Source organism: Falco peregrinus, chromosome Z (genome assembly GCF_023634155.1).
Source record: "Falco peregrinus isolate bFalPer1 chromosome Z, bFalPer1.pri, whole genome shotgun sequence".
In the NCBI taxonomy this organism is placed as follows: domain Eukaryota; kingdom Metazoa; phylum Chordata; class Aves; order Falconiformes; family Falconidae; genus Falco; species Falco peregrinus.
In genome coordinates, this window is record NC_073739.1 from 75,408,479 (window position 1) to 75,423,751 (window position 15,273).

Sequence of the window (15,273 nt, forward strand, 5' to 3'; positions counted from 1 at the left end):
CTGTAGGCATTAGCAGACAGGAGTTACAACCTCCTTTATCTTATATTCCAGCTAATAAATCAGAATGACACATGTGCTGCATATAACATTGCTGACCATTGGCAGTGATCTGCTACACTCTCCCCTTCTGGCACTTTGCTGTCTAACCAGTCATCCCCTGTTTCGTATCTGTGTATTTAATTTCCCCTTTCTAAACATAGTATTTGCTCTTCTCTTTATTGAATTTCATCACATTGATTTTGGGTCTTTTTTCCAATTTATCAAGATCATTTTGAACATAATCATGTCCTGCAAAGTGCCTTGTCCTCCCAAGGGGGCTTCACTATTCTGCAATCAGAGTTATTAATGAAAGTATCGATCAAAAGAAGACTAAGATTAACAGGTACAGGGTCTCACTTGAAGCTTCTTCAGAGTCCGACAGCAAGCTCTGTATAACTGCTCTTTGAGCACACTGCCTGAGCCACCTGAGCAGCCTCTTTATGGTGATTTTACCTAATTCATATTTCTCTACTTTGGTTATAAGAATGTCACTGTGTGAGCCTGGATCAAAAGCTTAAGTCAAGTCAAGATGGATAGAGGTGATAACCTTGACTTCCTTCCCCTTTTTCATGAGGCCCATTTCTCTGAAACAAAAGAAAGAAAAGAAATTATACTGGCTTGACAATTTATTCTGGACAAATCCGTGTCAGCTTCTCTGAATCACCTTATTATCTAGACATTTACAAATGGTTCTGCCATTTATTCCCGTGTTTTTTCCAGTCATCAGAATTGGTCTGGCTGGTCAGTAATTCCCTGAGTACAGTCCTACCATTTTCCTCCAGATATTTTTTCACTTCTTCCAAACCTTCAAGAGCTTTCCTCCTTTTCATGGCCATGCTTGTCCTACAGGCCAGAGTGCAGCCTGATGCACTGCTGTGCTATCACCCACACTTTTGAAGTCCCTGTGGCTGGCTTAGGATGCCTCTAGCTTGGGTGAATTGTCCAGACACTGGTTTCTGGGCTCTGGTACCTTGCCCATGTCACTATCCCCCCTGCATGCACAAAATGTCCCTTCAAGGAAGCACCTGTAGAAACCTCTTTTGCCAGACATCAGCTTACAGGATCACTGAAAAATGTTTTGGGATTGATGACCACAGACTTTATATGTATCATGTTCCAGTTCTCCATGCCACAGGTAGGTGAATGTGTGTGAGTCCATAAGCAATAGCAGAGTGATGCTTCCCTTCATCCATGCCTCAGAGCACACCCCAGCCCAGCTTCTGAGTCAGGGTACTCAATCAGCTCAGATGCTGTAAATGGGCTTGCATATAAACACTAGGCTCTGCTTGAAATACAGGGTGGATGTAGCCCAAAACCTCCCTAAAATGCCTGTTAATGGTTTGAAATTGCTCTGGCTAGTTCTTTAAGTACTCCAGGGTATGTTTAAGCCAATCTTGCTGATGAGCAAGAACCTGTCTCATCTAAATATTCTTTAACGTGCTCTTTCCCTATTCTGACCTGTGCTTTCATCCTCTTGTTACATTAATCATACTAAGCAGCCAGTCTCAGACACTTATTGTAAGATTAAACAATACAGCATCAAATATTTAATCCTCCATACCACTCAGTATTAACTGAAAGCTTGCTTTAGTAATGAGTTTATATTCTTCATTCCTTTAACTTCTAATGCACTTCCCAAATATTTTCCCCTTTCCTTTTATGACTCAGGATAATCACAGCTCATTTTGAACCTTCACTTCCTCTGTATTAATTTGTCCTTGTGCTTTTCTTTAATACTCATCTTTAGACACACGTCCTTGTTTCTGTGCTTCAACAGTTTCTTTGTAATTCACTGCCGAGCTCTGGATGCAGCTGTACGGACCCCTCTCAGAGAGCTTGCCGTTCTGCCCAGCCCAGCATCTCAGGCAGTTTACCCATTTGGTTCAGTAGCTGAACGGAGCCATGGCCTCTTGCAGGAGCCTAGCACATTCGCTTCCCAGTCACCATGTTTTCCCCATATCTTGGGCACACAGGGATAAGCAGGGAGATTCAGACACTTCTCCTTACACTCATACTGGCTGAAGACTTTGACTCAAGGCTTCCCACTGGCAAACATTCACTCCTTGAGCAAGCATGCAAACACAGCAACAGAACTAGCCTTCGGCTCACTCTAGCTCTGCCTGTCTGGCAGCAAAGCACAGACACAAACCCACTGTCAAAACCACATTTCTCCAGTGTCATTATGCATAAGCCTGGACCAAAGCAAAGCGCCAGCAGAGCTCTGGGGCTCTCTCAGGGTAGATGAGCTGAACATGTGCTATGATTTAGCAAAGGCACAAGCAGTTTGTCTGCATCCATCACACAATGGCCCAGGTCACCAGCTGACAGATGAACACAGTATGGATGCTTGCAGAGGCAGACAGACCAAACTCCAATCAGAAGTACCCATCCAAACCTGGCTGTGTTAGTCCAACAGTGTGCACCTTGGTCTGTGTAGAGGATACATGTTGCTACTATCCTGTTTTTCAGTATGCCTCAGGATCATGCTGAGGGCTCATGCTGAAGTCCTGATCTATGACAAATTGCTCCATAGGCCACATCTTCTGGAGCCAGGCTGATCTCCCCTGTGCTCTGATGCATATATTCTCATGGGCTCCCCTGCAGCAGTCTCCAATTTGAGCTAAAAACCAGTTCTCATTTCTTCCCCCTGTCACCTTCAAATGTGTTTCTTGTTGGTTCCTGCCAGCAACTTTCAGCAGACGGCACCCAGAAAAATCAAGTCATTACCAGCAGAGAAGAAATCTTTCACGTTCTCCTCCTGTCAATGACAAATTGCCACTTTTTTGCTTGTTTCCCTCCCTGTGTCACTTGCCTCTGCTGTTTGCCCAAGGGATCTGCTGTGGTGAAAATCTCCTAAGACAGTCAGTTTATCCTGAGTCCACTGACTTTCTGTTTTGCTGGAGCAAATACTTTGTCCCTCCTTGCTCCTGAAACAAAGCGGTGCTTCTGCAACAAAGTCCCCAGATGCCCTCTATCAAGGACATTGCCAGCTATTTGTTTGCTTCTTTTCATGCACCCCAGCCTAGCACCATAAGTGGGCCTTGCCACCTCACTGAGTGTCCTCAGCTAGCTACCAGAAGTGAAGACAAGGTCAGGCACCTGAAGGAGTACATGCAAAAAGCAAGGCTGCTCTCCTGCAATCAGTCACAAGAGACCCCAAAAAATTATTCACCTGGTCACCTACAAAGCACAGGCTACTTTACTCACATGCAAAGTAACTCCACATCAGTCTTTATGTAGCAACAGACAGGCAGAGCAAGTTTTAGAGGTGAGAAGCAGGGCTGCGTCTGGAGTCCCAGTGCTAACTTGGACAGCAGTACAAGTTGTCCTATGAGGAAGCGGGAAGAGGGAATACAGAAAGCTTTACTCCTCCCCACGGTTAGTTGGGATGAAGGCAAACAGTGAGCTAAATTCAGATGACTCACTTTGACTTGAGGCAATAATGAAAATTTTAAAGAGCTGTGATAACTGAGTGCAGACTGCATACTCCAGGATTTAGGTCAAAGCAGCCCAGTCAGCCTCTTTGCCTAAGTCCATACTTGGGGGAGAAAGAGCTCCTGGGTCCTGATTGCACTTTGGCCACACTGATACCACTGTGGCAGGAAAAGACCTGGCTGTACCCTGGCTGCGCATGGGTCTGGGTTTCCTGACAAAGGTAATCCCAGGCAGGGAGGAGCCATAAGCCCCAGCTGGTCTCTTAATGAAGGTTACCAAAACCATGAGGTGACCTGCATGCTCATCCTGGAGCCAGGATGGCAGTATACAGCACAAAGGGCTCCGGCCCTGTGGTGCATGCTCAGCAAGAGATTGCTGGTTTGTATCACGGCTTTTTACCATTCCTATTACACTGGGAAGCAGACAGCATTTCTGCTGTGGAACATCTAGCAAGAGTGAAAGATCTCCAAAAAACCAAGAGTTTTGGTCAACATTGTCATAGAAGGCATTAGTTCTTGATTTTGTTTTCAGAAGCCCTGCTGTGAAAGCCTAGTGCTTGTCCCCATCCACATCCCTGAGCTCTAGAAATTATGCTGGTAAATAACACAGTGAATGGGTGAATCCAGCCACAACTAAAGACGGGCAGCTGCCCCAAAGAGGAATGATCAGGCCTGCCATATGGAGGGAGCTGGGCTGCCACCGTCAGGGTCAAGAGTCTTTGCACATCCAGAAACTTTATGGAGAAAACCAACCCTCACGAGCTGGGGGACACTAACACCTTTCTGCTACTGCCTGAGACACCTGCATGGGGAAGAGGCTGGAGACTCTCTTTTGAGGAGAAAGGTACTTTCGGGCCACAAGGCTGGTGCCTGCATGGAGCCAAAATCAGACAGCCCAGGAAGGTTCATCTGAGCTTCTGCCTCTTAGACCCCATTTACTGTTTACGAAGAGGAAGGCAGGTCCCACAATGAACCACAGGTAAAGGTATTAAGGCCTTCCTTATTTCAGTGCCATATAAAAAGATAATTTGTAACTAGACATTTAACAAAATTAACTTTAAGGAGCACCATCCAGAATTCTGAGATAAGATGGATATATCCAGCTGTGCAAGGCCTGATGAAATTTGGCCTAAGGGCCAAAGGGAACAGCTCTGAAGCAATCTGTGATTCATTACAATTATCTATGAAAACCAGAAGACAGAGAGGTCCTGGGGGATAGGAACAAGGTGAAAATGCCCACAGAAAACCCAAAACAAAACCTGTCTTGAGGCACAGGTTAAAGGACTGTGGACCAGTCAGCCTAATGCTGGAACAAAGTATTAAGTCATCCATATGTATGTACAGGGTAAGAAGATACGGAACAGTGAATATGGGCTTGTCAAGGAAACATCTTGTCAAAATTTATTTCCATCCTTGGCAGGGTAATGGGTCTAAAGGATTAGAGGAAAGGAGTAGATGTGACTTACCTTTAATTTTGTAAGGCCTTTGCCAAACTTTTTGTGATGTTTCCAGAAGCAAACTAAGAAAAGAAGATCTAGAGGGAATTACTATGAAGTGGATGAGTGATAGAAAATGAATTTTCAAGAGTTATAACCAGTGATCTCCTGACCACCTGGGAAAACATCTCTAGATGGTTCCCACAGGGACTGCCCTGGGTCCAGTTCTGTTCAAAATTTTCATTATTAAGTTGCATAACAGATTACAAAATACATACAATATTTGCAGATGACACAGTTTAAGAGACAGAAGATCAGGACTCAAAGTTATCTTGACAAACTGGAGACATAGTCTGACAACAATAAGGTAAAATATGATAATGACAAGTGCAGAGGAACACAGAGAGGAAGAAGAAAGCATATAGACATGTAGGGAAAAAATGTAGGGCATTTCTGGCTCAGTGACAGTAGCACAGAAAAGGATCAGAGGCTGGTGCAGGAATCCTCACAGTGATACCGCTGTAGGGGTGGGGGAATTACAGAAATCCTTTTCACATGCATTAAGAGGTGTGTACCATGTAAGCCATAGTAGGCAACAACTCCAGTCTGCCAGTACTGGTGAGGACAGCCAGACCACTCAATCTCATTTTGAAGAAAACACTTCAGAAATGATAACAAAACATCTGTGATGGTATGATGGGAAGAAAAGAACACTCTCAAGGCCTCTGCCAGTTCTCATTTCTGTGATTCACTAACAGTTCCCCAGTTCCAGAAAGGAAGGTTTGGCCTGATTTTAATTCAGTCTCACCTCTCATGAGTTTACTGCATGTCATGCTCAACCACATTGTGACTGCTTCATTCACTGCAATAGATGAAACTGCTTTGTATATCAGACAAGACTTTTGAGTGTGAGTAAAAGCTGATGGAGAGATATAAATAAAAATTACTTTGATTTACATACACATACATATATAATCTTAAAAATAAATTGGAAAATATTCCTATCTTAAAATCTGGGGTTTTCTTTTAAATGCAAATCTTCTAGCTATGACAGTAATCTACAGATAAGGGAGCTGCTAAGGGAAGGAGGTTCCTCAGTGCTATTCTGTCCTTTGTAGGAAAATTTATTGATGTTTTACTGCAAAATCATGCAACAAGACGGAATGGATCAGCTCAACGTGCTTATGCCCCCATGACAGAAGTCATTAATGAGAAAAGGTCTGCAAGGACTAACTCTCCCTAAAAGTGAGCTAGTAATATTTAAATACTTGGCTGTACCATTTGCATTAGAGAGGAAATGGTTTAGACAGCTGATGAATGTTCAAAGATCAAAATGTTCGAAGATCTCAATGCCTTCCAGTCAGCTTGGGCTTTCTTCACTTCTCTTACATCTTTAATGAGCAACTTTGACCTAAGGCACTCCCTGCCACCCTATCTGAAGCAGAAGTAGGGATTTACTCAGAGTCTCCTGGCTTTACCTACTGTATTTTTGTGTAACACAGCTTTCCTAATAGTAACATGCGGGTTGGGAGGGTCAAGGTAACTGACAGTCTTGATAACCATAGACAGGTACTAAAACAATGGTTTCATCTACAAGTAAGTTAGGCAGCATCCAAGGCAGCCAGCTTGGCAGGACCATAATTCACCAAGCAAGGATGCAGGAGGAAGAACGCTTCAGCTTACTGCTATGATAACCAAAAGCATCTCAAAACAGGCACAGCACAGCCAGTGTCTAGGGTGCTCCTGGGGCAGCCCTTGACCACAGGCTGTCAGTCACTTATGTCATGGGCATAAGGTTGGCTGATGGCTTTATTCATGGGTACCAGCAAATACCAGGCTCATCTGGTGGAAGTTGTTTGCTCCAGCAACAGGCAACAGCAGGAACTTCCCAACTATAAAATTTACAAATGCCTTCTCTCATTCTAGCAGCACATAGCTACTTGCAGGCTTTACTACAAGCATTCCTGGGGTGTTCTCCTCACAGTCCTTGAAAGCTTGCTGGTTGCTGAGGGAAAAGTTAGATGCGTTCACCAGCAGCAAGGACACACTGGAAAATAAACTCCCATGCTGTATTTGGTCCCATAAACACTCCTCTTCTGAAAATTACTTATCTCTCCTAGCTAGATCAAGTGCCTTCCACCTTGACGGTATCTTCCTGGGACTCGCAACCCCAGACACCATCTCTTAAGCACCAATGAACTGAAGGGCACAAGATCAGCAGACAGGAGCAAAGAATCTGGCCCACTGCATCTGTGTGTTCACATATCACCCACAAATTTGGTGTGCTGAAAAAGGGTAGCAAAACATCTCCTACCAAAAATGACATTTGGTGATACTGGAGGGACTCAGCACTGAGTTGACCAGAAAGCACAGCCATGGGAGCATCACTGATGAAGGGCAAAGGCCCGGCCTGGCGCCTGTGCATCACTCACACTTCAGAGACTCAGATTTATCTGGAGAAAGCAGAGCTCAGTTATAAATAGCACTGGATAAGGCTGCCCCTACTTTCAGTTTGTTTTCTTCCTGCTGGGATTCAGGTGCTCTGCTTTGTACAGCATTTCACCAGGAATCTGTTTGCTTATTCCCCTCACAGCACTTTGCACTGTATTTATTAGGCTGGTAAGTTAACAGGCAAGGAGCAAGGAACCAGACAATAGACTCTCACCTGTTTGTCCCATCAGTGGCCATGTCCCCATGTCAGACAGAGCAGGCAGCTAAGTGATGGGTGCCAGAAGCCAGCAAAGCTCAGGGGTAATTAACCAATTGCAATTCACAGCTCTTGGTTTCAATTCTGACTGTGCTCATTGAGCAAGATTCCCTATTTACAGACAAAATATGAAGTTTCACATTCTGTGTGCAGGGAAAGCAGACACATGATGGGCAGGCTCGCATCCAAATCCCTAAGCTCTCTGATGCTGCTAAATCAAAGACAGCATCTGTAATGTGCCTTACAGAAGTTTCCCACCACCACAGGATCAAGCGGGCTCATAGCAGGGATGGCCAGAGATGGCCCCAGGGCCTGCCGGGTGCTGAGGGTCCCAGATACTGCACCAAGCTGTGGCAGCTCATCATGGCTCCAGGGGTGGGAGAAGGATGGGAGCCACTGCCAGCCCCAGCTCCCCACATTTTGCTGTGATCTGTGCAACCTTGCTTGCACTGTCCTTGCCCAGCTTGCCTCTAGCTCTGCCCTTATTGCTCTCCTATCTCCATTTCATCCTCTTTGGAGAAGCACTCTGTTGTTTCACAGGCTGCATTAGTGCCATTAAGACCCATCTTAAGACCCATACACTTTCTACACCTATTTTGAAGATCAATCAGCAGTCAAATTTCATAGGCCAGCAAAGAAATACTTTTCTTCCACTATGATCCAACATAGTGTCCTGATTCCTATTAAATATTTAGCTAGCATTTGTGACTGCTATAAAGCAATACAACAGGATTCAAAGGCCCAAGCAACCAAACAAATGTGTTACAACTTCTCTGCCCTTTTAAACATCAGGCTAACATTTTCCAACATCCCAAGGCCTTCAGGTACTCTTAAATTTTATAAGTAAAGTTTTCTCTGCAAACTAGCACCGATAAAACTAACAAAGAAAACTATTTATACTTTTGTTGCAGACACCAGAAAAGAAATAAACAAGTGGAAAACCCACAACAAGATGGTTCAGATCTTAAGTAAAAGGAAGAGGAGAGAGAAGAACAATACAGGACTAGAGGAGAATCTATTTAGGAAGCAGCAGTGAGAGCAGAAGGCAGAAAGTAAGTTAAGTTTAGCATCTGTATGAAGTACAGAGGGAAAGGCAGCCTCAAAGCAGGAAAAGCGCCTTTTCAGTTACATGATCTGCAAGGGATGCTTTGCAAGATAATTTCTAATGCACAAGAATCCATACACAGTGCACAATTTAAAAATAACCAGCTAGAGAAACTGAATCTCCAGAACATACAGTCTGACACCATTTCAAAACATACAACACTGAAGTTAAAAGATCAGGAATTTTGTTCATTATTGTCAAAGACACTTAGGAAGAAGCATTTGGACACTTAACCTTGCCTAACCCTAAAGTGATTCAAAAAGTGTCCAAAAGTTTTTGAACAAGGTACAAACATGCTGCAAAAGATTTTATCCAGCATCTCTGCCACAGCAGCATCTTGCCCTTCCTGCCACCTCCACCATGACTAAATGAGCCCAAAGTTTCCAGATGAATTTCTGTGGCTCAGCAGAGCCTTTCCAAAAAATGGTGAAACTTGGCTCTGTGGGAGACAGGATTTTCTCCAGCAGGGCTGTGACACTGCAGTGAGCAATCCTAGCAACTAAGGACAACCAGAAAGCTGCTGATCTTGACCTTGTTCTCTACAGCGAGCATATGGCAACCCCTCCCAAGCACAGCCCTTCTTGCCCACACTTCCTTCCAGCAGACAATAAGGGAGCAAACACATGACAGTTATTTGTTTGCCACTAAATGCCTCACGGTGCTGCAGCAAGGTGTGTGGTGTCAGGTCCTCATTAGACCAGCACAACTGCTGCTGCAACAGCCTGTTCCTGGACTCAGAGTTCACTGTAGGGGAGCAGGACTGCAGCTAAGGACTGCTCCCACAAGGAAGCTTCTGACAAATTGAGGTCTCTGGACCCCAAATGCATCCATGCAGTCCCATGGATGCTCTTCCCGTGGCTCCATACTGCTATGAATGTGCTGAATGATTGAAGTGACGTCTCTGGTGAAGATACACTGGTGTCCCTTACTCCTGGGACATCAGAGGTTAATTAAACTTCTTGCCCTGTTTACCTGGGTCAGGTATGCAAGGCAGGGCTGGTAGCAAGAAAAAAGTAGTAGAAAGCTGGGGCTGGAAAGAAAGTTTGTCTGTGAAGACACTGCAGTGACCTAGCATGAAAGAAGCAGTTTGCTTGTGTTACTCTAAGAACTTTTGCACTAAATGATCTTCACCATCAGGTTTCTGCTCTGTTATCCCTTGAAGCTACATTCTCCCACTTGCCAGATCCTGACACTCCTCATCCCTATCTCAGGTCCAGCCTCTTTGGTTTTGGGTCTTTGTCACTCTCCTCCCCTCTCCAGATTTCTGTTTCTCCTATAGAGTTGGCCCCTAACAGTATCCTCACAGAACTGAATGTGTTTTTTTCACTGAACTACTCCCAGCAAACACCTATTTTGTGTTCCTTAGCAGTGGATGCAACAGGATGGGCATTGAGCCTGTTCTGAGACAGCCGATCTTTATTCTGACCTTGATAGCAACCGTCTGTCTTTTCTTTTTCTTTTTTTTCCTTCACATCAAACTCTTTGTTTGCCTGAAGCCAAAGGAACGAAATATTATGTGAAGCAGTAACATCTCAGAGACAATGCAATCTGCAGAATCTGTTTGTCTGACTGCAGATGACAGATTTAGGAGACTGCCCGTCATCAGAAAAGAAACAATGTGCTGGTGTTACAGTGGATTATGAACAAAATGCTTTTTCTTCTCCTAAGCGCAGCAAATACAACCAGCTTCCTGGAAAGGCTTCTTTTTTCTTTTTTTTTTTCTTTTTTTTTTTTTTTTTGTGGAGCTGTGCCCAGCAGCAAGGAGTGGGGTGGAGAACAGCAGCTCATGCTGACTTTAAAGGGATTCTTAACTGAGCTCATTTACTTCCATCAGCAAAACAAGACTCAGTGAGTCTGGAATGGCTTCTCACGGAGTGGCTTCATGACCTGCTAAGAGTCAGTGTAGACTTATTTAAGGACTCTGAACACAGAAAGCAGAGATGAAGAAGGGATCACATAATTATGGGGCATATTCCAGTAAGCAAGTCTCAGTTATGTTTTATCTGGTTTACGTTTGAGATGGGACTTCCACAAGTTCTGCTGGGAAACTATTCTGCAAGTTGACAGTCCCTCTAGTTTCCTTTGGCAGTTTGCAGGTTATTACCATCCTGCCTTGTCTTTTTTGTCCTAACCATCAGTGTCACATTTAACCTGAACAGCATTTGGTGAAGAATTAGCAAGCAGTGGCCAGGCTTTCATCCTCCCATGCATGAATATAAGGCAGAAAATAATTCTTTCAGGATGCCATCTGAAGCTCCATGGTATCAGCAACTCAAGGAGGCCAGATCAGCTTCAGTAAACTAACAATGAACCAGCCAAGTTGCTTTCCCAATCAGTGATCACCACAGCAATTCCAAACCATGCTGTACACATGGGAAAGCCTGCCACAGCTGAGATTTGCTCTAAGCACAGCCAAAAGAAATGTTTCTTTCGCTGATCTTAGGGTCAACACTCTGCAGTGGGAATTTAGTCAGTAACTTCTGAAGGTAGGCAAGTAAAAAAATAAGTATTTCCAACTGTCTGCAGCACTACTGGCTCCGTACTAGTCCCAGCAGCAAGCAGAAATAACGACCTTTTGGTTTGATGTGAAAGTGAACTAGAAGTACACAGTGGAATCAAATCTGTTGAATAAGATGTATTTTAGGAGGAAGACTTAACAGCAGAAACGCGTTGACACAGCAGATAGTTTTAGTTATCCATTCCTATTACTGAACTGCTCCAGCTTCCAAATGCTTCAAACCTTTCAGTGATGAAAGGTAAAAGGAAAATCACTCTTCTCAGCTGTAAATAAACCCTAATCAACTTTTCTAAAAAAAAAAAAAAAAAAAAAGAAAAAAAAAAAAGAGGGGAGAAAGTAAGAACAAAGCGCAAAGACTGGAAAAGGGAGAGGCTCTATCCTGAGAGCTCCTTCCCTGCAGAGTGTCACTTCTCCCCAGAGCAGACTGCTGTTGTGGGCTCTGGGATGCCAAAGCCTAGTCAAGTTGTCCCACTTTGGCCACCCTCATTAACACCCAGAGCCAAGCCCTGGGACTGATCCATTGGCTCAAACAGATACCCTGTCCAGGGACTTGCTTTCTAGGAGTACTCAGTGCTGGAGGTGATGGGAGTGTGAGGATTTTGCTGACTATTTGGAGCATCATCTTGATTAAAGTTGGGTTTAGCTTAACCCCACATAGGGCTTTTGCCCGCAGAACATGACCAGTGTGACACAGTTTCACAGGAATTGTCTCCTTTTAAGCTGATGTTCGCAGCCAAAGGCAAAGGCCTGAATTCACTGACCTAGGAGACCAATTCTAGTCCCATGTTCCTGTAAGTCCTAGGCTGGTGTATTAGTTACATTGCACTTCATGCACATACATTCACACATCCATGTTTGTGTTTATTCCTTTCTGGCTTTGGGTCTTAATCAATTGGTAGTAAGGAATTAGAAATGCGTAACTTCAGCCAGAATTTTCCATTATTCACAATATAGGAGCACTTAATACATAGAAGACGATTGCCAAAGCTATAACAAGCCATTGCTATGCTCTTTCAAAATATGAGTATCAGGCAGACAAACTTATTCTTAGGTAACAGAATTGGAACATTTATATTGCTCTATTTCGCCCTTAATAGTGGACTATGTTACATCAGCTTTGTTATATGCAAACTTACTGAGCTATTACTAAGCCACTGAAGATGAAATGGCACAACAAAAGAGCTGTCAGCCTGCTTTACTCACTTCCCATTTTGCTTCCATTGTGTAAGGGCTGTATTTTTTCAAAAGAAGCCAGGCAGTCCAAAGAACAAAGGCTCCTAATTGTTCAGGAGAACTTTGTTACTTTTCTAATTGGTCCTCAAAGTCATAGGCCTGCTGTCTCTACAAGAGTAAGGACTGCACAGGGTGGTCTAAAGACCAGGCTTCAGACTAGTTGGGATATTGGTAGGGGAGAATAGAACACCTTCGGACTAAATATGAGAAACAAGGCATCGCTTTCCAGAATCATTTAATGCAGAATGATGAATAATAATCCAATGTCTCAACCTAACAGATAGTCCTTCATGTTGCTTTTCCTCCTGTCAAGTGGGGAGAGAACCTTTTCTAAACCTTTTCACTGATATTGACAAATGCCTACTGTTCAGGTCTTTCCAACAGAAGCACAATCTCTTCTCCTGATTGCTGTGCAATCACCTTATTACTACCCTTGCTCACTAGTTTCATAGCAAGTAAAAAACTGTAAAGTTTACTAAAAATATCGATACTTTATTACAGAAGAAAACAAAGAATAATGATTCTCAACACTCAGCCTTGGGAAATAAACAAGCAGGAGCCAGCGTCTACTCATACCTTCATCTACCCATATTCCATGAAGTAGTTTCTCTCCTTTTCAGAGCTATCTCCCTAGAGTTCCAATGATTTTTTTCACCTCTGAGCCACATTGCTGCCAAATGGTACACATAAACCCACCTCTAAAACCCCTGTATAAAATGAATCTACTGCTGAACATACCTGCTTCTGGTCTGTAAGGATGAGGCCACGACTAACACCCCTTAAGCATACTCTGTCCTTCCCAATATCATCTGGGACACAAACGATCTGGGATTCTGGTGTCTACAGTATGCAATAACAACTGTTGACTTCCTGTAGCATGCCAAAGCGAGGCCATGAAAAGCTGCACATAGGACTTACTATTTTGTCAGGGTTTTTACCTAAATGGCAGTGGAAGAAGCTTGGAGTTCTGTGTGTGTGTGTGCTTGACACATTGTACTATGATAATAACCTGTGGCTAGGGTTCTTTGTTAACCTGTGAGAGTTTCTATACCTGGGCCTTAGTAAAGCCTTCACACAGTCTCCCACAGCATTCTCCTGGAGACACCGGCCACTCATGGCTTGGACGGGTGCATCTTTGCTGGGTAACCAGCTGGCTGGGTCAGCCCAGAGAGTGGTGGGGAATGGAGTTACATCCAGCTGGTGGCCGGTCACAGGTGGTGTTCCCCAGGGCTCGGTGCTGGGGCCAGTCCTGTTCCGTATCTTTATCAGTGATCTGGACGAGGGGATCTAGCACACCCTCACCAAGTTCACAGGTGACCCCCAGCTGGGGGGAGCGTTGATCTGCGGGAGGGCAGGAGGCTCTGCAGGGGGGTCTGGGCAGGCTGGAGCGATGGGCCCAGGCCAGTTGTGTGAGGGTCAACCAGGCTCAGTGCCGGGTCCTGCCCGTGGGTCACACCAGCCCCCGCAGCGCTGCGGGCTGGGGGCAGGGGGCTGGGAACTGCCTGGGGGGAAAGGGCCTGGGGGGGCTGGTCGGCAGCCGGCTGGGCATGAGCCCCCCGTGTGCCCAGGTGGCCAAGGAGGCCAGCAGCACCCTGGCTGGTGCTGGGAACAGCGTGGCCAGCAGGGCCAGGGCAGTGCTGTCCCCCTGCACTGGGCACTGGCGAGGCCGCCCCTCGACTCCTGTGTTCAGGTTGGGCCCCTCACTGCCAGGGGGACGCAGAGGGGCTGCAGCGTGTCCAGAGACGGGCAGGGGGCTGGTGCCGGGGCTGGGGCACAAGGCTGGTGGGGAGCGGCTGGGGGAACTGGGGGGGTCAGCCTGGAGAGGAGGAGGCTCGGGGGCACCTTGTGGCTCCCTGCAGCTGCCTGACAGGAGGGTGTGGGCAGGGGGGTCGGTCTCTTCGCCCAGGTGACAAGTGACAGGGCAAGAGGAGACGGCCTCAGTCTGTGCCGGGGAGGTTTAGGTTGGGTGTCGGGAAAAACTTCTCCACTGACAGGGTGGTGAAGCATTGGGACAGGCTGCCTGGGAGGTGGTGGAATCACCAACCCTGGAGGTGTTGAAAAAACACATAGGTGCAGTACTTAGGGCTATGGTTTAATGGTGGACTTGGCAGTCCTGGGTTAACTGTTGGATCTGATTATCTTATACATCTTTTCCAACCTAAATGATTAAATGGTTCTAAAAATGTTTGCTAGAGGAAAAACTTTGGACAGACAAGCAGCAAATATAAAATTCAGGTGTTCTCTAAAATGTTACATTTGCATAATCTCTCTGTTTATGGCAAGTACCAGTCTTGCTCTTGGCATATTCCCCATTCATCTGTAGTCCTGTCAGGATCCCTTGATTTCTTTGACTTCTATTGGAAGATGCAATAACAAGGAACCATGGCTGGGGGACAATCCATGCATGGCATTTGCCAAAGTATAAGCAACACTGACAGTGTGCCTAGACTTATGCCTGTATTAGGCAGCCTAAATTAAGTGACAGCTATAGTTAACAGTTAACCCCTGTAGCCCAGTCTAGCAAGCCAAATACACACCCCTGCACCTCAACAGACTCATACAAACCATGTTGAAATATGTGTTGCCACACTTTTACTGCTGTAAAAGAGATCAGAAGTGCATATACATTCCAGTGCTCCACTCATAACTCAGACTACACTGTAGACATAACTGTGAAGTGAGCTGCATGTAGCAACATACTCACCCCAGTCCTTCACAAGATCATCCATCTGGTGACTCTCTGTGGCAGATGTCAGAGTGGCATTACTTTAAGAGCATTACCTGCACATCACAATTCTTAA

The 15,273-nt window shown here is 45.1% G+C and overlaps 1 protein-coding gene across 3 annotated transcripts in view; it reads right to left on the reverse strand.

Moving 5' to 3' along the window:
• Positions 1-15,273, reverse strand: part of DNAI1 (dynein axonemal intermediate chain 1) — a 153,209-nt gene that overhangs the window by 63,036 nt on the left and 74,900 nt on the right. The gene's annotated exons all lie outside the window — the stretch shown is intronic.